Here is a 14,811-nt window from a genome sequence, read left to right on the forward strand (position 1 = left end):
GTTTTCAAACACATTTGGATCAAAAGCTGCTGACAAAAGAAGAAGAATTCAGATTGGTGAGTATTTTGGGTTTTATTATTTTTTATTAAATTTATATGGTAAAAAAGAGGTTGTGTATGTTTTTATTGGGTTTTTTATTTTTATTAAAAGTATGTGATTTTAGTGAGGTGTTTTTTTTTTACATTTTTTGTTGTAGAACTACAGGTCTCAGCCAGCCATGGGTGTCAGGCCATGTTGGCACTTCTTTTTTTTTTACATTATAATCACCGATATTTCCTTGGTTTTCCTGGTGCTGGTTATGTGAAAATTGGGGGGAGCCCACAATTTTTTTTCCTGAATTTCACGTTACCAATAGTGCTCGGAGTGGGGGACCCCACTCATTTTATTTTTAACATTTATCTATTTTTAAACTTTTGACAGTTGCCGGGACATGCGGCTGTATAGGCAGGACAGTGTAACAGTGATATTTTACTAATCTCGCAGCTATGAAGCAGCGTGTTGTATCTAGTGATTTTAAAAGCAAACTCGGGAGAGTTTTCTTAATCGCAGCTTCGTACATTTTAGACTTGTATAGCTAGAATGGTAGACAGTGGGGACTTTGATCTCTATAGATTTTTTGAAACAGTGATTTTGACAGAAACAAATCTCTGGCGATTTTACATGAAATCTCAGGTTCACACATCAGTGAGTTTCAACTCTCCTGAGAAAATCGCAGCTTGATACATTTACCCCCAGGAGTTGTATACTGCCTGTCTTGCACATTCAACCTAAAGTATATAGGCATGACAAGCAATCCATTAAAACAAAGATTACTTGAACATGTTTGCAACATACAGAATGCAAGAGCTGATATTCTTAAGATAAAACAACTAACTACTGTCACAAAACATTTTCACAAGGAACATGACTGTAATCCTAAATACCTCAAAGCCGTTCCAATTGAAACAATCTCTCTAGGGTTAAGAGGTGGTGATCTAAAAAAAGAATTGTGATATAGAAGTGGGCCAGGGGGCACAGTGTGATACAGAAGGGGAACATTGTGTAGGGGCGCAAGCAGGATTGTCAGGGGGGGTGCTGAGAGAGCCGAGAGAGCTGCTGCGCATGCGCCCGCATATACAATACAGCACCGCCGCAAACGCTTCTTTGACAGCGCCGGGGCTGCTGTATAGTACAGTGCCGCTATGGTGGGCACATAGTTAGCAGAGGGGGGGTTCTGGAGACTCAGAAACCCCCTCTGCGTGCGCCACTGGTGTGATACAGAAGGGCTACAGTGTGATACAAAAAGGGCACAGTGTGACCCAGAAGTGGCACATGTTATATATTTATATTTCTTATACTTTTTAAATTAAATGCAACAAAAAGATGCAAAAGATGCTATACATTTTTGGTTTTTATGTGTGTGTGTGCGTGTGTGTGAGTGAATGTGTAGAAGTCTGAACTTCTGTTAACCTTTGAAATGAGACACATTTGCCATTATCACATAAATAAACATTGAGGTGTGGCTTGCCAGGTTATTATAAAACATATTGCTTTCCCATTTAAATGATGCAATGACAGCTTACATTGTTCCACAGCTAGAACTCAGTAAGTACTTTGTAATATATGTCATGTTTATTCTAATGATTGACCTCAACTCACACACACTAATTGTCATAATATGCATATAAGAATTGTCTTTCAATTTACACTTTGGGTTAGAGTGTCTTTATCATTTCAGTTTGTCATGGTGAATTTTTAGTAGCAATTGAGGCTTCTAGTGTGGTGGTTGTCACAATTGTTGTGTAACCCCTTTGTGTGGTCTTGGGGATGCATGGGTGGGTAATGAACCTCCTCAACTGTGCTTCCTTCTCTACCCTGGCTAACACTTGGGTGTGGGCATAAGTGACCAGAGAGTGCCCAAAACATGTGGGTTTTACAGCAATGTTAAGTGTGGACATAGGTCTTGTTGAGTAAAGGTGCTGTGTAATAATTGTCACAGTAAGTTGTGTGCCAGATCATCTCTGTATTGCAAAATAGAAACTTTTATTTACATGCCTTCACACTTCAGCTGTCCGTGCTGTTTTTTTCCACCCGGACAGCTGAAGGGTGCGCACCCACCTTTATGTGATCACTACATGCCGGAGAAGAGAGGGACACCGCTTAATGTGGATATCGGGAGTTTTTCTAAAAAGACTACTCATATGATTCTGTCTTTTTTCAATATAAATACTTGGAAAGCTGTGATCTAATTCCTCCCTGTTCCTTAGACTGCTTACTGATTGGGACATTTCTCCCTAAAGGATTTGTATCCGTTGCAGCTTTACTCTACAAGGGTCTGGATCCTTATTGTGATTTATCAACATATGTGATCTATATGCTATATTCTATTGGCAATGGTCTAAGTGTGTTAATGAGCAGCATTGCTCTATATCCAGGATTTTTTGCCCATTATATCAATTATGTAAATGATGATTTATCAAGTCTGGTTTAATCTGGTCATGTTGGATGGGTTTACCTAGATGATTTAATTATATTAGAATCTATTTTGCACCAATAGCATTTGTATAGTTTTATTTTCTGTGTTTTTTTATATTTGTGCTGTTTCTATTGGTTTTTGGTTAATAAATATATATATTTTCTTATATGCTGCTGTTTGCTCCTATACTAATTAATTAATTATATATAATATATATTTAATTTTTCTACTATACCTGTTTTGCGCTGTTCTTTTTCCTTGTCTGATAACACCACTTATATATTACTTTTCCTTACATCCCAGAGCAGCCCGGGGTTAGGGAATTGCAGCATGCTTCTTGAGGGCTACCGCCCTGGGGTCATACACAGACCTCACAGTGATTACTTAACTGTGGTTTATAAACAGGTACATGCAGTCTAAAGAGTCGGTGTAGGGAAATAACTTTCCAAAGACTTCTTTTAAAGGGAGAGCTTCAGGGCACCCAGATGTGATCCACTGTAAAGATGTTCAAAGCACTCCCCTTGACACCAATTATTGATAAATCAATCTGCCTATATTCTTCACAGTCTAATATGTAATCTCCACCTATAAATGTTGCAGATGGCAGCAGGACCACGCGGCTATGGCCATTATGCTGTTTACTTCATACAATTACCTCCAAGACTACAGACCATCTTAAAATAGGTTCTGGTCCAATCATATGTTGGGTGTAATCATTATTTTGTGTTACAGTGCGGCACATTATTTCAAAAACCTTACTCTGGAATACGTGACACTGACAATATATATAGGAAAAAAGTCATATAAATGCAATGGACATAGTGAATCACAAACCATCCCAGTCACATTTTCTTTTGTTATCTGTTGTAACTAGAAATGGGCGGGCTCGGTTCCCCGAGAACCGAACCCACCCGAACTTTTGGTATCCGAGTACCGAGCCAAGTAGGCTCGGTACTCTCCCGCCCGCCCGGAATCCAAATCGAGGCTGAACGTCATTGTGACGTCGTCGGATCTCGGGGCTCAGTTCTCGTGATATTTGAAGATTATAAATACAAGCCTCCACAGCAATCCATCGCCATTTGACAGAGGGAGAGAGCAGGGTGTAGTCACAGGCTGATTAGAGCAGGGACAGAGAATAAAATATTCTTATTCAAATTGAGCTATCAAAAATCGCTAGAGAAGAGAGGAGGATAGAGGAGTTTTTTTTTTCAATATTTGGCACTCCCCAGTGCTTTTGGGGTGTCCCCTATAATTGTACATAAATATTTCTGGCTGTCAAAATTACTATCTGTCAGCAATATCTACCAAATCATTTTTAGCACTCCCAAGTGCTTTTGGGGTGTCCCCCATAATTGTGCATAAATATTTCTGGCTTTTCAAAGTATTATATGTCAGCAGTATCTAAAACAATTTGTAGCACTACAAGTGCTTTGGGCTCAGAATGGATTCAAAGCAGTCCACATATGAGCAGAATGAGCAACCAGATTCTGTCACCAGTCCTGATGGTAGTGTTCCCAGTACGTCAGCTGGGAAAGGCGATGTCAAAGTACACCGTCCTTTAAAATCATCCAAATAAACACACACCAAAAAAAAATTTACGCTGTTGAAAACAAAGTCTAACTGAGGAAAAGCTGCCGATAAAAAAAAAATTGCCAACATGCCATTCTACACACACAGTGGCAAAGAGAGAATGAGGCCTTCGCCTTTCTCTATTAGTGGCAGATCCAAAAATGTTACCGAGCCTACAAGTGGTGCACAACTGCTGTTATGCGTCAAAGCCGAGCTGCAAGATAACAGTAAGGCATTAGAGGATAATGTTTGCTCTGAATCAGAAATCACACCAATCCCTGTGGTATGTCGAATCGTGAGCATTTTGTCAGTGTACCCATAAAGAAGGGCCCTTTCAGCAGTACTGCTGATGTGTGCCTGAAGAGCCCGAGTGTAGCCGGTGATATACAAATTGAGGATGCCACTTTGGAAATAGAAGAGGATGAGGGGGAGATTTGTGTAGGTGACGAGGGCGCTAATGAGGATGTTGATGAGGGTGTTTGTGTCAGTCCTGCACCAGTGGCAGCAGTTCTGGCACGTGACAAGAAAAAGGCCATTGTCATGCCTGGGCATAAAACAAAAAAATCCACTTCTTATGTGTGGAATTATTTCTACCCAAATCCAGACAACAATTGTATAGCCATTTGTAGTGTATGTCAAGGCACAGTTAGTCGATGGAGGGACCTTAACCATCTTATACCTCGTGTATGTTACGCCATTTAACGAGAGTTCATGGCAAAGTGTTGGGAAAAGCTGAAAGTTCTTCCAAAAAAATTACAAGCACTCCATCATCAGCTAGGACCCTCCGGTCACCGACATCCCGACGGCTACAAAATACACCCACCACACGATCCTCATCAATATCCTCTGTAGCGCTCGGAGTTAGCCCTGCATCCCACTTATTAAGGCTGGATGACTCCTGCACTATTAGTGATTCCTCTGAAGAAAGCTTTAGTCCCACTGCTGCTGCTGTTGCTGCTGCTGGGGGTGAATCGTCATCCCAGAGGCAGGTCAAAAAAATGAGCAGTACTACATTACAGCAATTAACTGTGAAACAATCATTTGCGAGGGGAAGCAAATATGACAGCAGTCACCCAGTCGCCAATCGAATCACAGACGCCATGGCTGCAATGTTAGTGTTAAATCTGCGTCCAATCTCCACAATAAACATAGCTGGTTTTTCACAGTTAATTGAGGTTTTGTGTCCGTGTTACAGAATTCCATCGCGACACCATTTCTCTCGTAAAGCAATTCCACAACTATACCAAAAATTGTGTAAAAATGTAGAGATTGCGCTGAAAAATGCCATTCTGCCCACTGTCCACTTAACCACAGATATGTGGACAAGTGGAAGTGGCTAAACTAAAGACTATATGACTGTGACAGCCCACACAGTTGGGTTGGTCATTCACCTTCACCAGCAGGAACAGCAGCAGCATGTACACCACTACGTAACATCTGTCACAGGCAGGCCACTCTTTGTATCACCGGCTTCACTAACAGGCATACAGCTGACAATTTGTTATGCAAACTAAGAGATGTGATTGATACATGGCTTATACCACTTGGACTCTCCCGAGGATATGTCATTTCTGATAACGCCAACAATATAGTGCGAGCATTACAGCTGGGTGATTTCCAACAAATTCCCTGTTTTGCTTACACCATCAACTTGGTGGTGCAGAGCTTCCTACGAAATAACCGTGAGGTGCAGGAGATGCTTTCGGTGGCACGTAAAATTTCAGGCCATATCAGGCATTCAGCCACAGCATGTAGGAGATTGCAGCAGCTCCAAGAGCAGTTTAACTTGCCCTGCCACCAACTTAAGCAAGAGGTGGTAACTAGGTGGAATTCCACCCTGTACATGCTGCAGAGGATGGAGGAACAGCGCAAAGCCATCCAAGCATATTGCACAAGCCATGACATTGGGAAAGGAGGGGGGATGTATTTCACTCTTGCACAGTGGGGAATCCTTTCAGTGCTATGCAAGGTGCTGAAACCATTTGAAGTTGTGACGTGTGAGGTGAGTGCAGACTCTGCTAGTTTGAGCCAAGTCATTCCTTTAATTAGACTATTGGAAAAGCAGCTTGAGAAACTGAAGGAGGAGCTGAAAGCAAGCAATTCAGCAAAGTATGTTGGCCTTGTCGATAAAGTACTTAATTTGCTTCACAATGATCCTCAAGTTATTAAGATCTTGAACACGGATCAGTACGTTTTGGCCACTGTGCTTGATCCAAGGTTTAAGACCTACATTGAGTCTTTACTTGTAATTGAGCGCGATGTGAACTTTTGCAAGGAGCTATTGCTCAGCAAGTTGGCTGCTGAACTGGGCTTCGGCTTGACGGCGTGTCCACCTTCACTTTCTCAAGCTGCTGCTGCTCGTAAAAAATTAAATTTCCCAAAAAGAAGCAGGGAAGACGCAGGGGGCAGACCAGAACAATTTAACATCTGGGCTGGTTTGAAGGATTTTTCTAAAAAATGTGTAACCTTGCCCATAACTCCATCCAATACGAGTATAAACATGCAAAGGATGGTGGGAGATTATTTTCAAGAGGTAATTGATATGGAAATGTCATACAGTCCCTTTCCTTACTGGGAGGGAAAGCAGGCCATTTGGAAACCCATGTACAAACTTGCTTTGCAATACCTAAGCTGCCCACCCTCCAGTGTGTACTCTGAAAGATTGTTCAGCACAGCTGGAAACTTAGTCAGTGATCGCCGTCGAAGGTTACTTCCAAAAAATGTGAAGAAAATGATGTTTATAAAAATGAACTACATCTTCCACGAGGAAGACCTTCACCATCAAAGACATCCAAGCACTGACTGTTTTCTAAAGGCGGATTCAATCGGCGATGAATTGATAGTCTGTGATGATGACGTACACACTGATGAGGGTGAGGATGAAGATCCAGATGATGACGATAACATCTTTTTAAAACTTTCTATTTAAGTCTAGGGTGAAATCTACCCCCAAAGAGGAAAGGGACTTGGGGCATTTCCATATCACGTACCATCTTGAAAGGCTGCTGTTTGGGCAATTTATCCTTTAGGGTAGGGTGTCATACACACAGTGACCCCAAAATGGCTTTCTCCATTTCAATTAATATTGGACAGTCTCTAACGGCTGAATTTTTGGGTATTTTAGACAAGTGGAGGGGGGCCTATAGAGACAGAAACCAAACTGGCTTTCTCCATTTCAATTAGTATTGGACAGTCTATAACAGCTGAATTTTTTTGTATTTTCCAAAAGTGGAGGGGGGGCCTAGAAAGACAGAAACCAAACTGGCTTTCTCCATTTCAATTATTATTGTACAGTCTATAACGGCTGAATTTTTTTGTATTTTCGAAAAGTGGAGGGGGGCCTAGAGAGACAGAAACCAAACTGGCTTTCTCCATTTCAATTAATATTGTACAGTCTATAACGGCTGAATTTTTTTGTATTTTCGAAAAGTGGAGGGGGGGCCTAGAAAGACAGAAACCAAACTGGCTTTCTCCATTTCAATTAATATTGTACAGTCTATAACGGCTGAATTTTTTTGTATTTTCGAAAAGTGATGGGGGGCCTAGAGAGACAGAAACCAAACTGCCTTTGTCCATTTCTTTACATATTTAACTATAAGTGTAGGGTGTAATATACATCCAAAGACGATGGCTGCATTGCCAACATGCATAGATGGAGAGGAAGACAATCTGTTTTGTGTGTAGAATTAATGAAGGGCTACCTTACAGGAATTAAACTGTTTTTTTTATAATTTATTAGCTTTACAATTACATTACTTATGCAAGAAACAGGTGGAGCACTAAATTTGGTTATTTTAGGCCCAAAAACATTAATTTTCCAACAAAATAGCAAAACAAAACCAAAACCAAAACACGCAATGGCGGTTGTGCAAAACAAAAACCAAAACCAAAACACGACGGTAATCCAGATCCAAAACCGAATACAAAACCAAAACACGGGGGTCAGTGACCATCTCTAGTTGTAACAGTAACTGAAGATAAAAGTGATTGCCTAGTGCTCTTTGAACTGTCATACATGTAAACCTTCCTCCCTGCTAGTTTGCGATGTCTCTTCTACATGCTCACTAGTATGTCTGTTAATCATTGTATATGCTGTGGGGGTAATGATAGGTGGGTCATAAAACAATGTCATAAAAGATATAAATAATGTGCAAAAATAGCACATAACTGGTAATCTGTTCATAAAGAGACACGCAGAATGACAGACGTCATCTTGTTTGCTAGTAAAAGTAAAATTACTGCTATCCACCCTTTGAATCATTATGCTGCTTTCTAGCAATTGGCCAGATGCCGGCAGCACATAAGCTGTAAAACTTTAGGCGTTATCTACTGTTTTATGTCCATGATGTAAACAATAAGTGGGCATGACGATAAGGGCATTCAAATCACAACTCCTTGAACACATTGGGACTATTAGAAATACTTTTTCAGATGCACAGAAAATTAAACAATGACTTCTCTGGTGAGACATTTTATAAATGAATATTTGATATGGAGTTCCATACTTGTTCTTGCCATGACTTAACCTGCTCTAGTTGTTGGCATGCAGAGGTCACTATTTAAATTCACGCTGCTTCTCTAACATGGCATGGCTATTCCGCTGCCGTGAACACTGTTTTTCACACCTAGTGCATCAAGGACTCAAACTGCGAACTCTTGTTTACAAAAATGCAGCTTCTACACAGTGACCCACAGGCTCAGTTAACTACTTATTGTATCTTTTATTATCACTTCATCTGTTTAGACCAGCATCAGGGAAAGGCCTAATGACCTGCTACTTGCTGTCAGCAGCAGCCGAGACTCATTAGCACAAATTAAATTCTATAGGCAGCTTCCTGTAAACGACAAATTGCCAGTTTCTTGAGCTTGCCTACCTGAATCAGCATTCTGTATCCTATACCGTTCTAGCTGCCTTCCAGTATTTGACCTCTGGCTTTTACATTACTACCTCTCTGGCTCCTGATCCTTGGCTCTCATAGGACTTTTTTGACTCTTAACTTCTGGCTCGCAGATGAATACCTCTCTGGCTCTGAACCCTTGAGTATTTTCTGGACTTTACTTTAGTCCCCAGACTGTCCTTCTGTACTTGACGGTACAGTACACCTTTACACACTAAGACTGTCCCTGACATTGGAATCCACCATCAGTATCTACCATACAAAGATTATAATTCCAGGAATTTCACCCACAGGTTTAAATTAGAGCTTTAATTTAGGGTAGAATATTTTAATACAGTTAAATTAAAAATATAATGGTAAGGATTTTTTAGTACACAGACATGGTTTATTGATTTAATATTTGTGCCAAAATAGAATTTTCATTATATTAAACTATTATGGTATAGTGTCTAAGAATTAAAACTATGACTAATTGATATAATTATATGATATCTGTTTTGCAATATTATCAGTATTATTCTTTTTTCACATTATTAATAATTTATGATTAATAAAATATTAAACTATTCACTAGTAATCACCTTTATTTACTAACAATTCAATACAATTTATTTTTATTTTCATACATTTTATGACTGTTCACTGATGAATGTTTTCACCTATTTCAATAGTATTTGTCCTTATTACTTGGTTTAGGTGTTTGTTTTCTTGGTATATATTTAAATATTTAATTGTCTCCCATATTATTATAATCAGCATTCTTATCCTCCATTACTTATCTTTTAGTATAACATGCAGTTCTCAATACAGTGGCAATACTAATTGGTCCTATAAAGCATTTTTTAATGCTATTGGTCTGTTAATGATCTGCTATCACCACCCTGAGATTATAGCAAAACAGGTATTGCAGAGATACAGGTATTTCCACAATACTTGTATCTGGAAACTGGAAAAATTTGATGGAGATCCTAATAGGTGTCTTGGAATTTTGAACCAATGTCTTATATACTTTTAATGTCATTCCGGATCTTCCCCCTTTTAGCGCAAGGTTGTTTTCATCATTTCTCTGCTGTCCGGTCAGGCTCTGGCTCAGGTCTTTCTCTTAAGGGAATGAGACAATCCTCTACTACAGAACGCCTCATCCTTCATTGAAGCCTTCCAAAAGATATTTGACGAACCTGTCCGGGTTTCATCTGTAGCCTCCAGCATTCTTTCTCTGCGTCCAGGTAACCAAACTGTTGGACAATGCACGGTTCAGTCCCGCACCTTGACATCCAAGCTTAAAAGGAACAATGAGACACTTGTGGCAAGCTTCTAGCAAAGTTTGGCAGACCATATTAAGGGCGAATTGGTGTCTCGCGAATTCCCTGCTGATTTGGACACCCTCATTTTCACAGAATTGATCTCTGTTTCAGAGAACAAACTCAAGAAAAGTTTCCTTTTAGGCGCTTTGTTCCTCGTCTTGCTCCTCATTTTCAGAACCCAAATCCAGTTCCTCCTGATGAACCCATGCAAATCGGACGATCCAGGCTGTCTCCAGAAGAAAGAGAGACGTTTCAAGCAAAACTTATGTTTATACTGTGGGGAGGCCGGCCATCTTTTGTCCACCTGTCCTAAGAGGCCGGGAAACGCCTCCTCCTAGTCGGTGACAGGGAGGCCATTTGGGGAGTCAGACTTTCCACTCCCTATACTACCTCGAAACCAGATTTTTGATGTCGAAATTTTAGGACACGCCTTGTGGCCCCTATGTGACCTCTGCCTTTGTGGATTCTGGCGCCGCCAGAAATTTCATCTCTGCCACCCTGGCATCGCAACTACAAATACCCACCCGAAATTTGTGTCAGCCATTTTTTCTCACCACTGTGGACGGAAATTGTGAAATCAGCGGTTCCACTTCTTCTGTTTGGCTGATGGTAGAGGTCTTGCCTTTGGAATGGATTTAATTTCTGGTATTACCCCAGTCCATCAATTCAGTCATCCTGGGTCTCCCACGGCTCAGATTACATGCTTCTCAGTTTGATTGGATTTCTGCATAGGTCACTTCATGGGGTCCTCAGTGTTTCAAGAATTGTCTCCTTGCTGTGAAACCTAAGAAGCTGACTACATCCACCATTCCTTGTCACATGCTTTCTTCACAACTGGAGCTTCCAGTACCCTATGTCTCTTTTCAGGATGTCCTCTGCAGAGCAGCCTCTGAGATTCTTCCCCCTCATCGTCCATGAGATTGACTTGATACTGGGCAAGCCCATTCCTAGGGGTAGGATTTATCCGCTCTCCCTCACTGAAAATCAGGCTATGTCCCAGTATATCACATAAAATCTACAGCATGGTTTAATCAGAAAGTCTTCTTCACCTGCTGGAGCTGGATTCTTTTTTGTTAAGAAAAAAGATGGTACATTACGCCTCTGCATCGATTAACGGCAGTCAAATGCCATTACTATCAAAAACAGGTACCCACTGCCTCTCATCGCTGATATATTTGATCAGATTAGTGGCTCTAAAATGTTCTTTAAATTATACCTACGCAGGGCATATAATCTAATCTGGTCACGCCAGATTTAAGAAGTCGTTCTCCTTGCTGTTCCGACGTTATTGGTGGCCTACTCTCTGGGAGACTTTAAAGAATTTCCTGTGAAGTACGTGCTCAAAACAAGGTTCCCAGACCTCCCAAGAGGTCTGCTCTTACATCTACCAGTTCCCGAATGTCCTTGGGTTAGTCTTTCCATGGACTTCATCAGTGACCTACCTCCTAGAGGTGGTTTTAACACTATTTGGGTAATAGTGGACAGATTGTCGAAGATGGCTCATTTTGTCCCACTAAAAAGGCTTCCATCCACCTCCAAGCTCGCACAAGTTTTTATGAAAGAGGTGTTTCGGATCCATGGTGCCCACAAGAGATCATATCAGACCACGGGGTACAGTTCATATCATGGTTCTGGAGAGTCTGCTGTAAAGAATTAGGAGCTAATCTAAAGTTCTCCTCTGGTTACCATCCACAGACTAATGGCCAGACAGAACATGTAAACCAAGATCTTAAAACATTTCTCTGCTGTTTCTCCCCGGTAACCAAGATAATTGGAACAACTTGGGCCGAATTCATCTATAATAACCATATACATGATTCCTCTGGATCCTCCCCCTTTTTTTTACAGTTTATGGCACCCACCCATCCTACACGATGTCCCCTCCTCTAGCACCAACAGTTCCTGGTGCCCACTCTCTGGTTCAAGATTTTGCTTATATCTGGGCCTCAACTATGGAAATTTTGTTGAAAACTTCACTGACCCTCACCGTAAGTTAATTCCCACTCTCCATATTTGGGATAAAGTGTGGCTCTAGGTGCCCTCCATGAAAAAGGCTTCACATTTTATTGGGCCTTACCCAGTGATATAGGTCATTAACCCTGTAGCTTACAGGTTCGGCCTTCCTCTCTCTCTGAAGATCCACAATACTTTTCACGTTTACTTGCTTAAACCACTAGTCCTCAATAAATTCTCTCGCAAATCCTCTCGTCCACAGCCCATTTTGACTGCATCCGGATACAGTCACATCCTGGATGCTGGCAACTTGCGAGGATGATCCCAGTACTTGGTACATTGGAAGGTATTTGGTCCCAAGGAGAGGTCGTGAGTGTATAAGGAAGATCTCCATGATCCTCGTCTTCTGGCTGATTTCATCAAAAGACAATCCTTGAAGGATGTATCTTCCAGTGGAGAGAGGGAGTAATGTCAGGCGCCATCCCCGCACGTACAGTAAGTGCCACTGATGGCTGCCTTCTCTGCCCCCACTCGCGCGTCCAGTTGCTAGGCAACGAAGAGCTGGCAACCTCTTGCTATCGGCGGTCAGCTGTTCTGACCAGTGATTCCACTGTCACCAATGAGAAAGCTCCTTCCTCTATTTATATCTGGTTCTGATGCCATTAGGGTGCCAGAGTATCTGGATCACTCCTATTCTCCAGCATCCTTGACAGCTTACAAGCCTTCTGCCTGTCTCCCTTGATTCCTACCTGGTTCTGCTGACTCCTCTTTTGGATCTCCTGTCTGCTCCTTCGGTACCTGTATCGCTCCCACGGATTGACCTCGGACCGCACGTCTACGTTTACTCACCTAACTCCTCGCTGGTAGCTATCTCGGAGGGTCGCGACCTGCACATCTCTTGCAGCGAACCTCAAACTCCATGGTGAAGACCTGAGGCATGTTAGACTCCACGTCTTTCAGCTCTGCAGCGCCAATACCAGCAGATAAGAACTTCAGAGTTTAAATATTCCATGACAATATATGTCTGTGTGCACTTTTGGTATTTGCGACATGTAGTCCGGTACTTATGAGGCATTTTTACATTGCAATTTTGAATGTTGTTTTGACAAGATAATACAATTAGTGCATTAAAATATTTACATTTTTTTATTGTATGTGTATATGGCCTACAGATATAGGTTGAGTGCTCCAATTTAAATTGAAAATGTGTACTACTGGACATATGTGGCATTGTTGTGTACTGGTCATTAGATATAGCAGAGTTAGATACTGGTCAGAGAGAGCTTTGTTAGATATTGAATATCAGAATGGTATATGTTGTATAATGTTATCTGATGAGATTGTATTGTAAGAGCCAATAAGAAGAAGAAGAACTGATATAACTGAGTACACTGAATCTTCATAGTTTGTCACTTGGCAAAAGTCATTAGAACCCCTATAGAATGTTGAAACTTAACTTTTATTAGTTATAACTAAAACTATTGAATAAAAACAGCAAACTATAAGTGAAAAAATTTGAAAAAGTGTGAAAAGGGAAATAAAAACTGTGAAAATAAAAAAGTTTGTGTGTAGTTCCTTATAATTCAATATTAGATTGCTTGTAGCACTTGTGGTGAATGGATCTGAGGAAGATAATATTGATCAAGGAGTCAAAAGTAATATTTTCATTTTAAATTTCCGTTCAGAATAAAAGGTTAATCTATATGCGGTTGTAAGATAATCAGTTGATTCTCAGGATATAGAGCTGTATAATGTCTATGCCTTCCTGTTTTTTAACTGATAAGATGTATTATCCGCTATAGTATATCCAGTTTCCTACATACCATTCGTGGCAGGGAGTGAATTGTTATCTGCCTATAGAAATCTAATTCTCTATACAAACATTTCAAACAACAGAAAAATATTAATTTAGACTCTGACTCCTATAAAGAACATCTAACTCCACAAGAGATAGAGTATGAGGAAGCCATACAAATTTTTGAAGAATTACAGATTGAAAGTGGTGAAAACATCACCACCACAGATGATAAAATTAAAAAAATTCAGGAAAAAATCCACATTCTGTAGACTGATGTTATACCAGTCCTATGGTACAAATATATGTTGTTCTAGTTTCTCATGATTTTGATCAACTGATCTCAGTCACAAAAAACAAATCTCATCCTTAGCAGGGATGAAAATAGGACATTGGAGGAAATAAGAAATTGGAACAAAGTGATTATAAAAAATTCCAATAAAGAGGAAAACATAGTAATATGGCCACTTGATGATTATATATCAAAAGCCAACAGACAACTTAATGACCCAACCTGCTATAAAAAATGAATATTCAACACCGCTGCTAACTTCCTGTCATAATATCAAAGGCTAATTCAAAACACGTATGATAGAGGAATTATCAATAAGAATGAGTATGACTGTTTATGAGTTGAGAACCCAAAAACAGAGACTTTTTATATACTCCCTAAAATTCATGAAAAAAAACCCTGAACCCTGGGCGACCAATTGTTTCCGGAAATGACAATCTTACAGAAAAGGCAAGTGTATATGTGGACAGTGATCTATGGGAGTTTGTAGTCACGCAGTCATCACATGTTCATGACACAATGGATATATTGGGAAAACTACAAGA

At 40.4% G+C, this 14,811-nt stretch overlaps 1 protein-coding gene across 1 annotated transcript in view; it reads left to right on the forward strand.

The window, feature by feature from the left end:
* The first annotated feature begins 1,547 nt into the window (after nt 1–1,547).
* Nucleotides 1,548–14,811, forward strand: part of LOC142142663 (apolipoprotein L3-like) — a 54,010-nt gene continuing 40,746 nt past the window's right edge. The window contains exon 1 of the mRNA XM_075200523.1: nt 1,548–1,584. The gene's annotated coding sequence lies outside the window, so the exon portion shown is untranslated. The remainder of the gene's footprint in view (nt 1,585–14,811) is intronic.

This window comes from Mixophyes fleayi, chromosome 3 (assembly GCF_038048845.1).
Source record: "Mixophyes fleayi isolate aMixFle1 chromosome 3, aMixFle1.hap1, whole genome shotgun sequence".
Classification (NCBI taxonomy): Eukaryota; Metazoa; Chordata; class Amphibia; order Anura; family Limnodynastidae; genus Mixophyes; species Mixophyes fleayi.